The sequence below is a fragment of the Pan troglodytes genome, chromosome 7, assembly GCF_028858775.2.
Source record: "Pan troglodytes isolate AG18354 chromosome 7, NHGRI_mPanTro3-v2.0_pri, whole genome shotgun sequence".
NCBI classification, from domain to species: Eukaryota; Metazoa; Chordata; class Mammalia; order Primates; family Hominidae; genus Pan; species Pan troglodytes.
In genome coordinates this window covers 130,078,074-130,091,451 of record NC_072405.2, presented here as the reverse complement: position 1 = coordinate 130,091,451, position 13,378 = coordinate 130,078,074, and the positions used below count along the sequence as shown (strand labels likewise).

Sequence of the window (13,378 nt, the reverse complement as noted above, 5' to 3'; positions counted from 1 at the left end):
CGTGCCCGGCCAAATTGATGAAACTTTTAATAAAACGTTACAACAGTAAGAAAAAAAAAAAAACAGCACAGGCATGTTTATTAAAAGATGACTTTTTAATGAAAATCAAGAAAACAACATTGCCTCTTTAGTTTAACATTCAAATAATTTAAGCGTAAAGACTCCTTTAAAAATTAACATTGTAAAAGAATACATTAATTCATTTTTTCTTGACATTGTTTAATACTGTTGACTTCATCTCTGATAGGCTCTATGATCATTGGTCTCTCCCAGAATAAGGCATATTAGGGACATAGGAGTCCAAGGTTATCTTTTAGTTGCCTTTGTTATGATAGTCCAACCTTTTTTAATGAGTAGTAAGCTCGTCTATGCATACCAATTTTAGGAAGCATGTGCTTTTTATTCTTTCATTATTGTTTTGCTCAAATGGCTCAGATTTTCATGTAATTTAATACTAAATTAGAATAATAAAACTAATAACTGGTAACTAAAACTAGTAACACTAAATTAACATAAGTCATCTAGTGTTTTATTTCACTCAATAGATAGGTGGCTAAGTAGTTCCCAGGGAAATTTTATCTGATGGATGGTATAACTGGCTATTTATTTTTCCCATTATTTCCCTTAAAAGTTGTTAATTTCAGGACCACGTTAAAGTTTTTTCAGCAATCAACGTTTATTTTTTATTTATTTATTTATTATTCTTTTTTGAGACGGAATCTCGCTCTGTCACCCAGACTGGAGTACGCTGGCGTGATCTCGGTGCACTGCAACCTCCACCTCCCAGGTTCAAGCGATTCTCCTGCCTCAGCCTCCCAAGTATCTGGGACTATAGGCACATACCCCCACGCCCAGCTAATTGTTGTACTTTTAGTAGAGACGAGGTTTCACCATGTTGGCCAGGCTGGTCTCAAACTCCTGACCTCAAGTGATTCGCCTGCCTCGGCCTCTCAAAGTGCTAGGATTACAGGCGTGAGCCACCATGCCCAGCTGTAGTCAACCTTTAAATTGTGTTGGCCTGCTTGTAGGAAGCCCTCAAATGTACCCGAAACACATAATTACTATTATTTTCTGAATTACTCTCTGATGCTTGATTTGGGGATTTGATTTTCAATTTTTTTTTTTTTTTTTTGAGATGGAATCTTGCTTTGTTGCCAGGCTGGAGTGCAGTGGCACGATTCCAGCTCACTGCAACCTCTGCCTCCCGGGTTTAAGCGATTCTCCTGCCTCGGCCTCCTGAGTAGCTGAGATTACAGGCAGGAGCTGCCACACCTGGCTAATTTTTGTATTTTTTTAGTAGAGACAGGGTTTCACCATGTTGGCCAGGATGGTCTCGTTCTCTTGACCTTGTGATCCGCCCTCCTTGGCCTCCCAAAGTGCTGGTATTACAGGTGTGAGCCACCACGCCTGGCCTCCAATTTTTTTTAATATTTAATAAAGTCCTTTTTTTGTCATGTTAGGCTTTGTTAGAGGTGTTTTGTTTGTTTTTACCATGTATGTTGCATTAAAATAGCTCTGAGGATCCTACTAAAATTGAAATTTTTTAATGAGCTATTTATTCATATGATGCTGGAGTTTCTTTCTAATAACACCAGGTTCAAATCTCATGGAACACTATAACTACAAGAAGCCAAATGTGTAATTTAGTTCAGCTATTTGCTTTGTAACAAGACTAAGAGCATATAAGGGGAAGTTATTATCTCTGCTGCTTTTAAAGAAATCCAAGATTGGGATTTTAGGACCAGTTTTACTAATCAGGTCAGTATGTGGTTTTGTAAAGAAATTTTCTCCATGTAAATCAGGGATGTCCAATCTTTTGGCTTCCCTGGTCCACATTGGAAGAGGGCTTATGTTGGGCCACACGTAAAATACACTAACACTAACAATAGCTGATGAGCTAAGAAAAAAAAAAAATTGCAAAAAAAATCACAATATTTTAAGGAAGTTTATGAATTTGTTTATGAACATTCATAGCTGTTCTGGGCTGTGTTGAATAAGCTTGGTGTAGATAGTCTATGTGTGTAAATAGCCTATATGTCATAGTAAATATATAAAATACTGGAAAATAGTAGACACCTTTTAGTTATCTTTCTCTAAGTCAGACACTTAAAGTTCATTTATTTAATAGACATTAATACTAGGTTTTGATGATACTGTGATGAGTAACTTATGATCTTTCCAGGTGCTTAATCTGTAGTGAAAGAAACATACAAAAGATCAATTTTTTTTTTTGAGATGGAGTCTCGCTCTGTCCCCCAGGCTAGGGTGCAGTGGCACCATCTTGGCTCACTGCAAGCTCCGCCTGCCAGGTTCACGCCATTCTTCTGCCTCAGCCTCCCGAGTAGCTGGGATTACAGGCACCCGCCACCACGCCCGGCTAATTTTTTGTATTTTTAGTAGAGACAGGGTTTCACCATGTTAGCCAGGATGGTCTCGATCTCCTGACCTCGTGATCCACCCGCCTTGGCCTCCCAAAGTGCTGGGATTACAGGCGTGAGCCATCGCGCCTGGCCAAGAAAAATATTTTTAAGAAGACAATTATTATGACATTAGGTTAATTAACCTGCTAAGGAAGTGCTTGGAAGGATTAACCCAAACTAAGGATGGGGAAGCCAGAAAAGGCTTCCTGGGAAAGGTTGAATCTAGAGAGAGCTGTAAGTTGATGAGGTGAAAGAACAGGAGAGGAGGAATATGTGGTCAATTATAGAATCTATATATAGAGAGGGAGCTTATTGAATTTGAGAGGTTTCAAGATCATTATTTTAGAAGTTATTTTTATAACTTTTGGCATATTTCTTGAAAAGGGATCCATCTTCCTCATATTTTTACTTACCTCGTAAGATGTGAGTATCTTAACTCCTACTATAAATCCAGTTTCTATTATTGTATAAATTATGTAAGTACAAAGAGGATATAGATATAAATTTAACCCTCTGTAAGTCTAAGAAATCTGAGAGAGGATGGTGGGGAGTAAGAATGGGGAGAAAGGGTTGGGAAAATAATTGTAGCCTTGAAGAAATGAGGGATTGATTTAGAATTTAGAAAGTTATGGAAAGTATATCAACTTTAACTTGGAACTTATCAGCAAACTGAGCTCTTAAGACTTCTTTGTATTTTTTTTTACATAAATAGAAATGGTAGTGTATTATAAGAATAGCTTTAGCACAATGCTATTTGAAAAGAATAATCTACTTATTAGGTAATTGTGCTGTTTAATTTTGTAGCTAAATTTTGCTATTATTTCTTCTCCTATCTTTTTAAAAAAGGAAAATTTTAAAGAAAGGTAACCATAGGTTTTTTTTTTTTTTGAGAAAATCCAAGCTTGCTTTTTCAATAATGATGATGTTGATTCTGATGTTCACTTATTGAGTGCTTAGTACATTCTTGGTACCATAAGTGCTTTTCCTGTATTTTCTTATTTTAAGTAATATTATTATTGTTATTATTATTATTATTATTATTTGAGATGGAGTCTCTCTCTTGTTACCCAGACTGGAGTGCAGTGGCATGATCTCGGCTCACTGCAACCTCCACCTCCTGGGTTCAAGTGATTCTCCTGCCTCAGCCTCCTGAGTAATTGGGATTATAGGTGTCTGCCACCATGCCCAGCTAATTTTTGTATTTTTAGTAGAGACGGGGTTTCACCATGTTGGCCAGGCTGGTCTCGAACTCCTGACCTCAGGTGGTCTGCCCACCTTGGCCTCCCAAAGTGCTGGGATTACAAGCGTGAGCCACCACACCCAGCCTTATTTTAATTAATATTATTATTTTATATTGTGTATCTTTAAAAAATTTATTTTAGATTCAAGGGGTGGGTAGGTCTGCGGGTTTGTTACATTGATATGTTACCTAACAGTTGGGTTTGGACTTCTAGTGTACCCATTACCCGAGTAGTAACCGTTGTACCCAATAGGTCATTTTTCAACCCTCGCTTCCCTCCTAGCCTCCGCTCTTTTGGAATTCCCAGTTTCTATTATTTCCTTCTTTATGTCCATGTGTTCCCATTGTTTAGTTTCCACTTACAAGTGAGAGGATATGGTATTTGTCTGTTTCTAAGTTATTTCACTTAGGATAATGGCTTCCAACTGCAGTCATGTTGCTGCACAAGACTATTTTGTTCTTTTTTGTGACTACATTTTCTTTGTTCAATCCAAAGTAGGTTGTTAATTTGAGATCTCTCTTTTTGATGTAGGCATGCAATGCAATAAACTTTACTCTTAGCATTGCTTTTGCTGTATCCAAGAGGTTTTGGTATGTTGTATCTCTATTTTCATTCTTTTTTTATTTGTCTTGATTTTATTGCTTAGCCAAAAGTCATTCAGGATCAAGTTGTTCAGTTTCCATTTGCTCATGTAGTTTTGAGAGTTCCTCTTGATATTGATTTGTAATTTTATTCTACTGTGGTCTGAGAAGATACTTGATATTTTTGATTTTTTTGAATTTATTGAGATTTTGCATTTTAGCCAAGCATGTGGTCAATTTGGGGGAATGTTCCATGTTCAGATGAGAAAAACGTATATTCTGCAGTTGTGGGTAGAATGATCTGTAAATGTCTGTTAGGTCCATTTGGTCTAGATTCTAGTTTAAGTCCAGAGTTTCTTTGTTGACTTTCTGCCTCAATGACCTATCTAGTGTTTTCAGTGGGGTGTTGAAGTCCACCACTATTATTGCATTGCTGTCAATCTCTTCTTAGGTGTAGGTGTTGTTTTATGAATCTGGGTGCTCCAGTGTTGGGTGTGTATAAAATTAAATCTTGGTTTTGTTTTAAACTTCGTCAGTATATAATGCCTTTCATTTTGCTTCTTTCTTTCTTTACTATTGTCAGTTTAAAGTCTATTTTATCTGATGTAAGAATGGCTACTCCTGGCCGGGCACAGTGGCTTATTCCTGTAATCCCAGCACTTTTGGAGGTCGAGGAGGGCAGATTGCTTGAAGTCAGGAGTACAAGATCAGCCTGGCCAACATGGTGAAACCTCGTCTCTACTGAAAATACAAAAATTAGCCAGGTGTGGTCGCACATGCTTGTAATCCCAGCTACTCAGGAGGCTGAGGCAGGAGAGTCACTTGAACCTAGGACGGGGAGGTTGCAGTGAGCCGAGGTTGCACCATAGCACTCCATCCTGGGCAACAGAGCGAGAACCTGTCTCAAAAAAGTAAAAAAGAATGGCTACTCCTGCTTGCTTTTATTTTTCATTTGCGTAGTATATCTTTTTCCATCCCTTTACTTTGAGTCTGTAGGTGTCTTTTGTCATTGAGGGGGTCTCTTCTAGGCAATAGATGGTAGTGTCTTGTTTTTTATCCAACATGCCATTCTATATCTTTTTTTTTAAGAGACGGAATCTTGCTCTGTCGCCCAGGCTGGAGTGCAGTGGCGTGATCTCAGCTCACTGCAACCTCCACCTCCCAGGTTCAAGCAGTTCTTCTGCCTCAGCCTCCTGTGTAGCTGGGACTACAGGTGCATGCCACCAGGCCCAGCTAATTTTTTGTATTTTAGTAGAGACAGGTTTTCACCATGTTGCCCAGGCTAGTCTCGAACTCCTGAGTTCAGGCAGTCCGCCCTCAGTCTCCCAAAGTGGTAGGATTACAGGCGTGAGCCACTGCACCCGGCCACTCTATATCTTTTAAGTGGAGCATTTATGCCATTTCTGTTCAAGGTTAATATTGAAATGTGAGGTTTTCTTCCTGTCATAGTGTTGTGGGTAGTTGCCTTGGGGCCTTAATTGTGTAATTATAGGATCTGTGAGCTTTCTGCTTGCATGTGCTTTTATGTTGGTGAGCGTCATCCTTTCATTTCTATATTTAGAACTCCTTTGAGCATTTATTATAGGTCTGGTCTAGTGGTGATGAATTCCCCTTGATTTGCTTGTCTGGGAAATACTTTATTTTTCCTTCATTTATGAAGCTTGGTTTGGCAGGATATAAAATTCTTGGCTGGCAATTTTTGTCTTTAAAGAGATGAAAAATAGACCCCCAATCTCTTCCTGCTTGTAAGGTTTCTGCTGAGAAGTCTGATGGGATTTCCTTTATAGGTGATTTGACACTTCTTTCTAGCTGCTTTTAAGATTTGTTCTTTTATGTTGACCTTGGGTGGTCTGGCCACTATATGCTTTTGTGAGGTTTGTCTTGTATCATTATCTCCCAGTTGTTATCTGGATTTCTTGTCTGGATATCTATCACTGTAATGAGATTGGGGAAATTTTCCTGAATTATTTCCTCAAATATGCTTTCTAAACTTCCTACTTTTTTTTTTCTGCCCCAGGAATGCCTATAAGTTACAGGTTTGGTCACTTTATGTATTCCATATTTCTTGGAGACTTTGTTCATTTAAAAAAAAAAAATTGGGGGCTGCGTGCAGTGGCTCACACCGGTAATCCCAGCACTTTGGGAGGCTGAGATGGGCGGATCATGAGGTCAGGAGATGGAGACCATCCTGTCTAACACGGTGATACCCCGTCTCTACTAAAAATACAAAAAATTAGCCGGGCATGGTGGCACGTGCCTGTAGTCCCAGCTACTTGGGGGGCTGAGACAGGAGAATCGCTTGAACCCGGGAGGCGGAGGTTGCAGTGAGCCGAGATCGCGCCACTTCACTCCAGCCTGGGGACAAGAGCGAGACTCTGTCTAAAAAAAAAAAACAGTTCTGACTGGGTTAATTCAAAAGACCAGTCTTCAAGCTCTGAAATTCTTTCTTCTGCTTGGTCTAGTATGTTGTTAAAGCTTTCACCTGTGTTTTGAAGTGCTTTAAGTGAATTTTTCATTTCTGGAAGTTCTGTTTGTTGCTCTTTTAAAAATACATCTATCTGGTCTTTCATCTCCTGAATTGTTTTTCTGGTTTCTTTGTATTGCTTTTCAACTTTCTCTTGTGTCTCTTTGGGCTTCCTTTCAATCCATATTTTGAATTCTTCATCCATCATTTCAAAGTTTTCATTTAGGATGAAATGAAATCATTTAGGATGAAATGAAATCATTAGGATCCACTGATAAGAGAGCTTGTGTGTCACAGTATTCTCTTTCTTCGTGTTGCTGGAGTTGTGCTCATTCCTTCTCATCTGTAGCTGTTGTCACTTCTGATTTTTGAATTTACTTTCGTTTGGATGGGACTCTTCCTCTCCTCCCACCTTGAGGGTGCAACTATACAGTATATTGGGTAGGGTATTTTTTTGGCTGTACTTCTATAGCCCTGTGTATTTCTGTTATTAGGGTTTGTGTTGGGTAATGCAGTTCAGCCTACAGGCCAGTAGGTGGTGCTTCCAGGTAAGAGCCAGCTGTGGTAAAAGCAGATGGGTATGTACTTGATCTTTGTTTACTGTGTGGTACTCTTTTTTGTTTCAGCCCTGACGGGGGTGGCTGGTGGAGCTCCTAGTGAAATGCACTGAAGTCTCTGCAGGGGGGCTGCACTAGCTCCAAGTCTTAGACAGGCAGAAATGTGATCTCTTTCCCTGTCACACTCCTGTACTGGGGCTCATAACTCTCCATGCAGATGCACACTGTCGTCTGTCTCCAGGCCATAGTGTGATTGAGAACCGCAGAAGACACCTCTCCCCTGGCTCTCCACTGGAGTGGTTTCACGCTGGAACTCCTCACTCAGCCCAATACAGACAGCTCTGTGGCTCTCCTGTTCTCCAATGTGGTAATGCTGCTGATTGAAGCAGAGAGGGAGAGGGGCTCCATCTTTTGGCACATGCAGGTGGGTGTCAGCTGTGGTGCTGTCAGCTGGCTGGGTCAGCCTAAGCTCAGACCCGATGGACCTAATAGACATTTACAGATTATTCTACCCAACAACTGCAGAATATGTATTTCTCATCTGCACGTGGAACATTCCCCCAAATTGACCATATGCTTGGCCAGAAAGCAAGTCTCAATACATTCAAAAAAATTGAAAGCATATCAAGTATCTTCTCAGACCACAGTGGAATAAAATTAGAAATCAATACCAAGAGGAAAAAATAAGGAGTTTTTCAATAGGTAGAGGAAGGAGAATGGTGCCCTGGGGTTAAGAACACATTAACAAAAGTATAAGAGGCATGAAAATGCAGTGTGTAAAGGAAGAGAAAAGTTAATGATGCACCTTCATGGTAAAGGGGTACAAAGCCGGAGGTAGTGGACTGGACGAGGCAAACCTCCAAGCCCAGAGCCTGTAAATGGCCTGCTCGATGGTGTATGGGAAGCCTCAGGCAGTAACAGCTGAGTTGGTGGCAGAATACGCAGGTGGTGGGAACCCCAAGGTTGATCACAGACCTGTCAGCATGGGCTCTCAGAAGGGCTCCAGCTGGCAGCTGAAACGGTTGGGTGGGAGCAGGGTGGCCGTGCTGCTGTTCTTTCGCTGAGGAAGGCGGACTCCCTCAGCTGGAGCAAGGGAGGCTGGCAGCTGTGGGATGCGTGGCCCGATTGCACTTCCCTTTTATAGGAGTGGAGGTGTATTTCGCTGTTGGGGACATGCAAACGTGCTCAGCCTCCCCCTCTCTCCCTGGCCTCGAGGTGGCAGTGTGGCATCTGTGGTGGCCTGTGGTGACAAAAACTGCTGTGGCAGGAGCCAAAGGGCAGGTCCCTGGCTTCTTGGGGCTGGGCTCTCACTACACTGGGCCACAGCCAAAACACACATGCAGCGGCAGGGCGGCTGCACTGTGGACCCAGCGCTGAAGAAGCAGGGACCTGTTTAGCAAACAGTAGCTGAAGCAGACTTTCTTCACATTCTGCGGCCTGCCTGCTGCTCTGTACTGTGGCTGCCGTATCTGTCTTTGGGTTGTGTGAAAATGCCGGGCCTGCCTGCTCCTTCCCTGGTGGGGCAGTAGCAGCTGGCACCTGACTGCTCAGGGGCCAAAGCCTGTGGGATTCCACGTAGACTCCAGCAGCGTCTCTACAGTCTCCGGGCAGCTCACTGTATTAGAATGGAAGCCTGAGGGGCCAAGAGGTGTCGGCTCCCTGCTGCTAGGATTGTAAAAGTTCTTAGTAGGAGTGTGGAACCCCAGGGATCTCTCACTCACTTATCCTTTCCCCACATCCGGGAGCTTCTTCCAGCTCCACACTTGCCCTGGTTCAGCGGGCTGCCGGGCTTTGCTCTCCTCTGCTTTCCATGATTCCCATCCCTTCTCTGATGAATTACAGCATGCCCTCTTAAGATGATAATAGTTGAATTGTTCATATTTACTTGTTACTTTGATTCCTGTCTGTGAGAGAGGCACCCACTAGCTACTTCTAATCAACCATCTTGAACCGGAACCTCAGTGTTAATATATTAATCTATATTTTTATTTCATTTTAGATACTCTTCCTCCACAAAGTTATATCAATCACATTATAAGAATTGATGAGATTGGAAGGTAGTCCTGTTTATCCCCCTATAGTAAGTGGCTGTCAGTTCTGTGTCATATGAATTAAATTTGTGGAGGCTTACAGAATCAGAAGATATATGCAGGTGTGTGCACATATGTGTATGTGTGTAAATCAGAAAGCATGTGTAACACTTTTTTAAATGATTTTGAGAGCACTTCTTTACCCTATTTATATACTTTTCCAGAAGAGGTTACTATATACCTACATATATCATGTATCTTCCATCAGCAACTTTTTGTTGTTATTTTTTTGAGAGAGAGTCTTGCTCTCCTGCCCAGGCTGGAGTACAGCGGTGTGATCTCGGCCCACAGCAACCTCTGCCTCCTGGGTTCAAGCAATTCTCCTGCCTCAACTTCCCGAGTAGCTGGGATTACAGGCATCCACCACCACGCTCAGCTAATTTTTGTACCACACTCAGCTAATTTTTGTATGTTTAGTGGAGACAGGGTTTCACTGTTTTGGCCAGGCTTGTCTCAAACTCCTGACCTCAAGTAATCCACCCACCTCAGCCTCCCAAAGTGCTGGGATTACAGGTGTGAGCCACCATAAGTCGTCACTGGTAAGCAGAACTTCCATAGACTATCCAGCCTTATTCATGCTGTAGCTTTATGATGTAAAATATTCATACTCTTTCATGTATAACAGGTTTTCTCAATCATGGCACCTCTAATATTTTGGGTTGGATAATTCTTTGTTGTGGGGCTGTCCTGTACACAGCAGCATGTTTAGCAGTATCCCTGGCTTCTACACATTAAATGCTTGTAGCACCCCTTACCTCAGATATGATATCCAGAAATCTCTCTAGACATTGCCAGAAAGTCTGACGGGCAGAATTGTGTTGAGAACCACTGATGTGTGGGGATAATATTAAGAAATATAGAAATAGTTTATTACAATAGATTCCTAAATCGCTAAGTAGGTTAGCTGAGATGAAGTTGTAAAAATGAATCTATTTGTGAAGTTAAGTTGAATGTAATATCATAGTTGTAGTGTATATCACCAAGCATAAGACTTGATTCTTCCTTTCAGCAGCTGTGATACCTACATCGTCTTTTCTATTTCAGCATCCTAGTTCAGGCCTTTATTCTTCCCTGGACTCCTGAAAAACGTGTGTCATCTTGAGCAAATTACTTAATCTCAGTGTCTTAGTTTCTTCATCTATTAAGAAAAAGCGTGTTAGTAATAGTACCTCTATCTCATAGGGTTTTTGTGGAGATTACACAAGGTAATATATGTAAGGCACTTAGAGGAATCCCGACAGTTATGTTACCTATCATTAGCAGTTGCAACATTATCATCATTCCTAGCTCAATATCCCAATACCTTTCCTCTTAAAATATTTTTATAATTAAACCAGAGTAATCTTTGTGATGGAGCTCACCTGAATTTCTTTCCTCCTTAAAAAAATTCCCTTCTTAAAAACCTTCAAAGACTGTCCAGTGCTTATAAGTAAGTGTATGCATGGCATTCAAAAACATTTTGAATGTTGGTGGTCCCAGTCCACCCCTCCAGCTTTGTACCCCTTTACCGTGAAGTTGCATCAGTAACTTTTCCTTTAACATACTCATTTTCATGCCTCTTGTACTTTTGTTAATGTTGTCTCCTTAACCCAAGGGCGCCTTTCTCCTTCCTCTACCTATTGAAAAACTCCTTATTTTTCTAAGATCAGCGTATCCTCCTGATAGGATGCATTGTTTCGTTTTGTTTTGTTTTCTTGACTCCTGGAACAATTTGATTACTTTTCCTGTCTTCTTACTCTTTTTTCTGTTTTGCTTGCAAATAAAATAGTTCTTGTCTTGAAGAAGTCATCTTATCTCTGTGTCTCCAGAACACTTGACAAGTACTAGATGCCTATATTTATATATTCATTTAATTGTGTCTCTGTGTCACAGTCACTTTCTCAATCATTATCTGGCTACTATTTAGGAAGTATTTAATTTATCTCCTTTAATCACAAAGCCCGCAGAACTTATTACATTGTATAATAGCAAAAACACAACAGTGGAGATAAATTAGATTTAAATTTCCTCTCAACCAGATATTTTATTTCCTTTGAGAACTGTTATACCTGACCTACTGTCTTCTGGATTTAAAATACGTATTTTTTTAATAAAAAATTAAAGACATTTTGGTAAGATTCTTTCCTTCCTAGTCTGCTGGTTTATTTTGGCCTTAATTTTTAGTGTTCCTTTTTTCCCCTACACTTGAATTTCCTTTACTTGAAGAAATTAGAATTTAGGATGGTGGCAAATCACATTATATTCAAATGGAAGAGGAAGATGTTTTATACATTACGTCTTTTTTTTGTGGAGTATTTATATAATTTAATTCCTTTATACTTCTTTCTACTTTGTATAGTGATTTTACTCATCTTAAATTCTTTGAAATGTGCCTATTCCTGTGGTTGAAGGTGTTTGTCAACCCTTGTTTGACAAAAGTAAGACACAGAAATTGAGAGTCTAAAATTACACAGGAAACGTATTCTGGGAATTGTGCTGTAAGGCCCTGCTACCCATTTGTGTGGTGATGTTTTTAGTATTACCATGTTACTTTACAGCATGCCATTATGCTTGTCATCATTTATGATTTTGTGTGGCGCACACTGGTATATTATTAAATTTTATACTTCATTATTGTTGTGGAACCACATAAGACTCACTGTGTTTTCATTTTGAAAAGAAGGCTAATCAGTTTTTATAGTTAGGTGCTGTAAATTCAGTAGTTTTATATGACTTAGTACTTCAGAATACTAAGGATAGCGTAAATGCAAATAATAACTACAATAGGTAACACTAATAATAAGTTCTTGTGTGTTCCATGCCTTATGCCAAAACATAGATGATCTAATATCCCCACCAGACCGCTGAAATAAATACTATATTTATGTATTTTTATTTTATTTTATTTTATTTTTTTTTTTGAAATGGAGTCTGGCTCTCTCACCCAGGCTGGAGTGCAGTGGCACAATCTCGGCTTACTGCAACCTCCACCTCCCAGATTCAAGCAGTTCTCCTGCTTCAGCCGCCCAAGTAACTGGGATTATAGGCGTGTGCCACCACACCCTGCTAATTTTTGTATTTTTAGTAGAGACAGGGTTTCACCATGTTGGTCAGGGTGGTCTCAAACTCCTGACCTCATGATCTGCCAGCCTTGGCTTCCCAAAGTGCTGAGATTACAGGTGTGAGCCACCACGCCCAGCCTATTATTATTTTTTGAAACAGTCTTGCTCTGTCACCCAGGCTGGAGTACGGTGGTGCAATCGTGGCTCACTTGAGATGGAGTCTTGCTCTGTCACCCAGGCTAAATAGAGTACAGTGGTGCAATTTCGGCTCACTGCAACCTCCGTCTCCTGGGTTCAAGTGAGTCTCATGCCTCAGCCTTCTGAGTAGCTGGGACTACAGGCACCTGCCACCACACCTGGCTAATTTTTGTATTTTTAGTAGAGATGGGGTTTCACCATGTTGGCCAGGCTGGTCTCGAACTCCTGACCTTAAGTGTTCTGCCGGCCTTGGCCTCCCAAAGTGCTGGGATTACAGGCGTGAGCCACCACTCCCAGCCTTAAATACTATTATTGTCCCAGTTTTCATGTGAGAAGATTGAGGCTTATAAAAGTTAAGAGATTTACCCAAAGTCACATGATTGTTTTCTGTGGCTCCAGTAAACTGAAGCTATAGAAATTAAAATTTCAATCATTATAGTGGTCTGAAAGCAAAACTTTATAGTGAATACTTTTGGGGTATTTTTTCTTTGGTGTTGTTTGTTTGTATGCGCCTTACTTTTTTTCCTGCCCCGTATTTGAACATAAAAATGTTTAGGGACTCTGCATTATGTGTGTCAGTGTGAGCTTCTGCCTCCACAATAGAAGTCAATAGCGGGCAGGTAGTCTTCTTCCAGTCTCTTGGCAGTTTGTGTTATCACAAAATATTCTCAGCATGCTGATAGAATTCATTTGCTTGCTCCATGTTGAATTTCCCTGGCCACAGCATCTGATTTGCTGAGTATAAATCAAGCCACATCCAGGTCACCTTTCAATAAATTGCTTCTA

General features: G+C 40.6%; 1 protein-coding gene across 7 annotated transcripts in view; it reads left to right on the top strand.

Moving 5' to 3' along the window:
- Window positions 1-13,378, top strand: part of TAF2 (TATA-box binding protein associated factor 2) — a 101,641-nt gene that overhangs the window by 56,047 nt on the left and 32,216 nt on the right. The gene's annotated exons all lie outside the window — the stretch shown is intronic.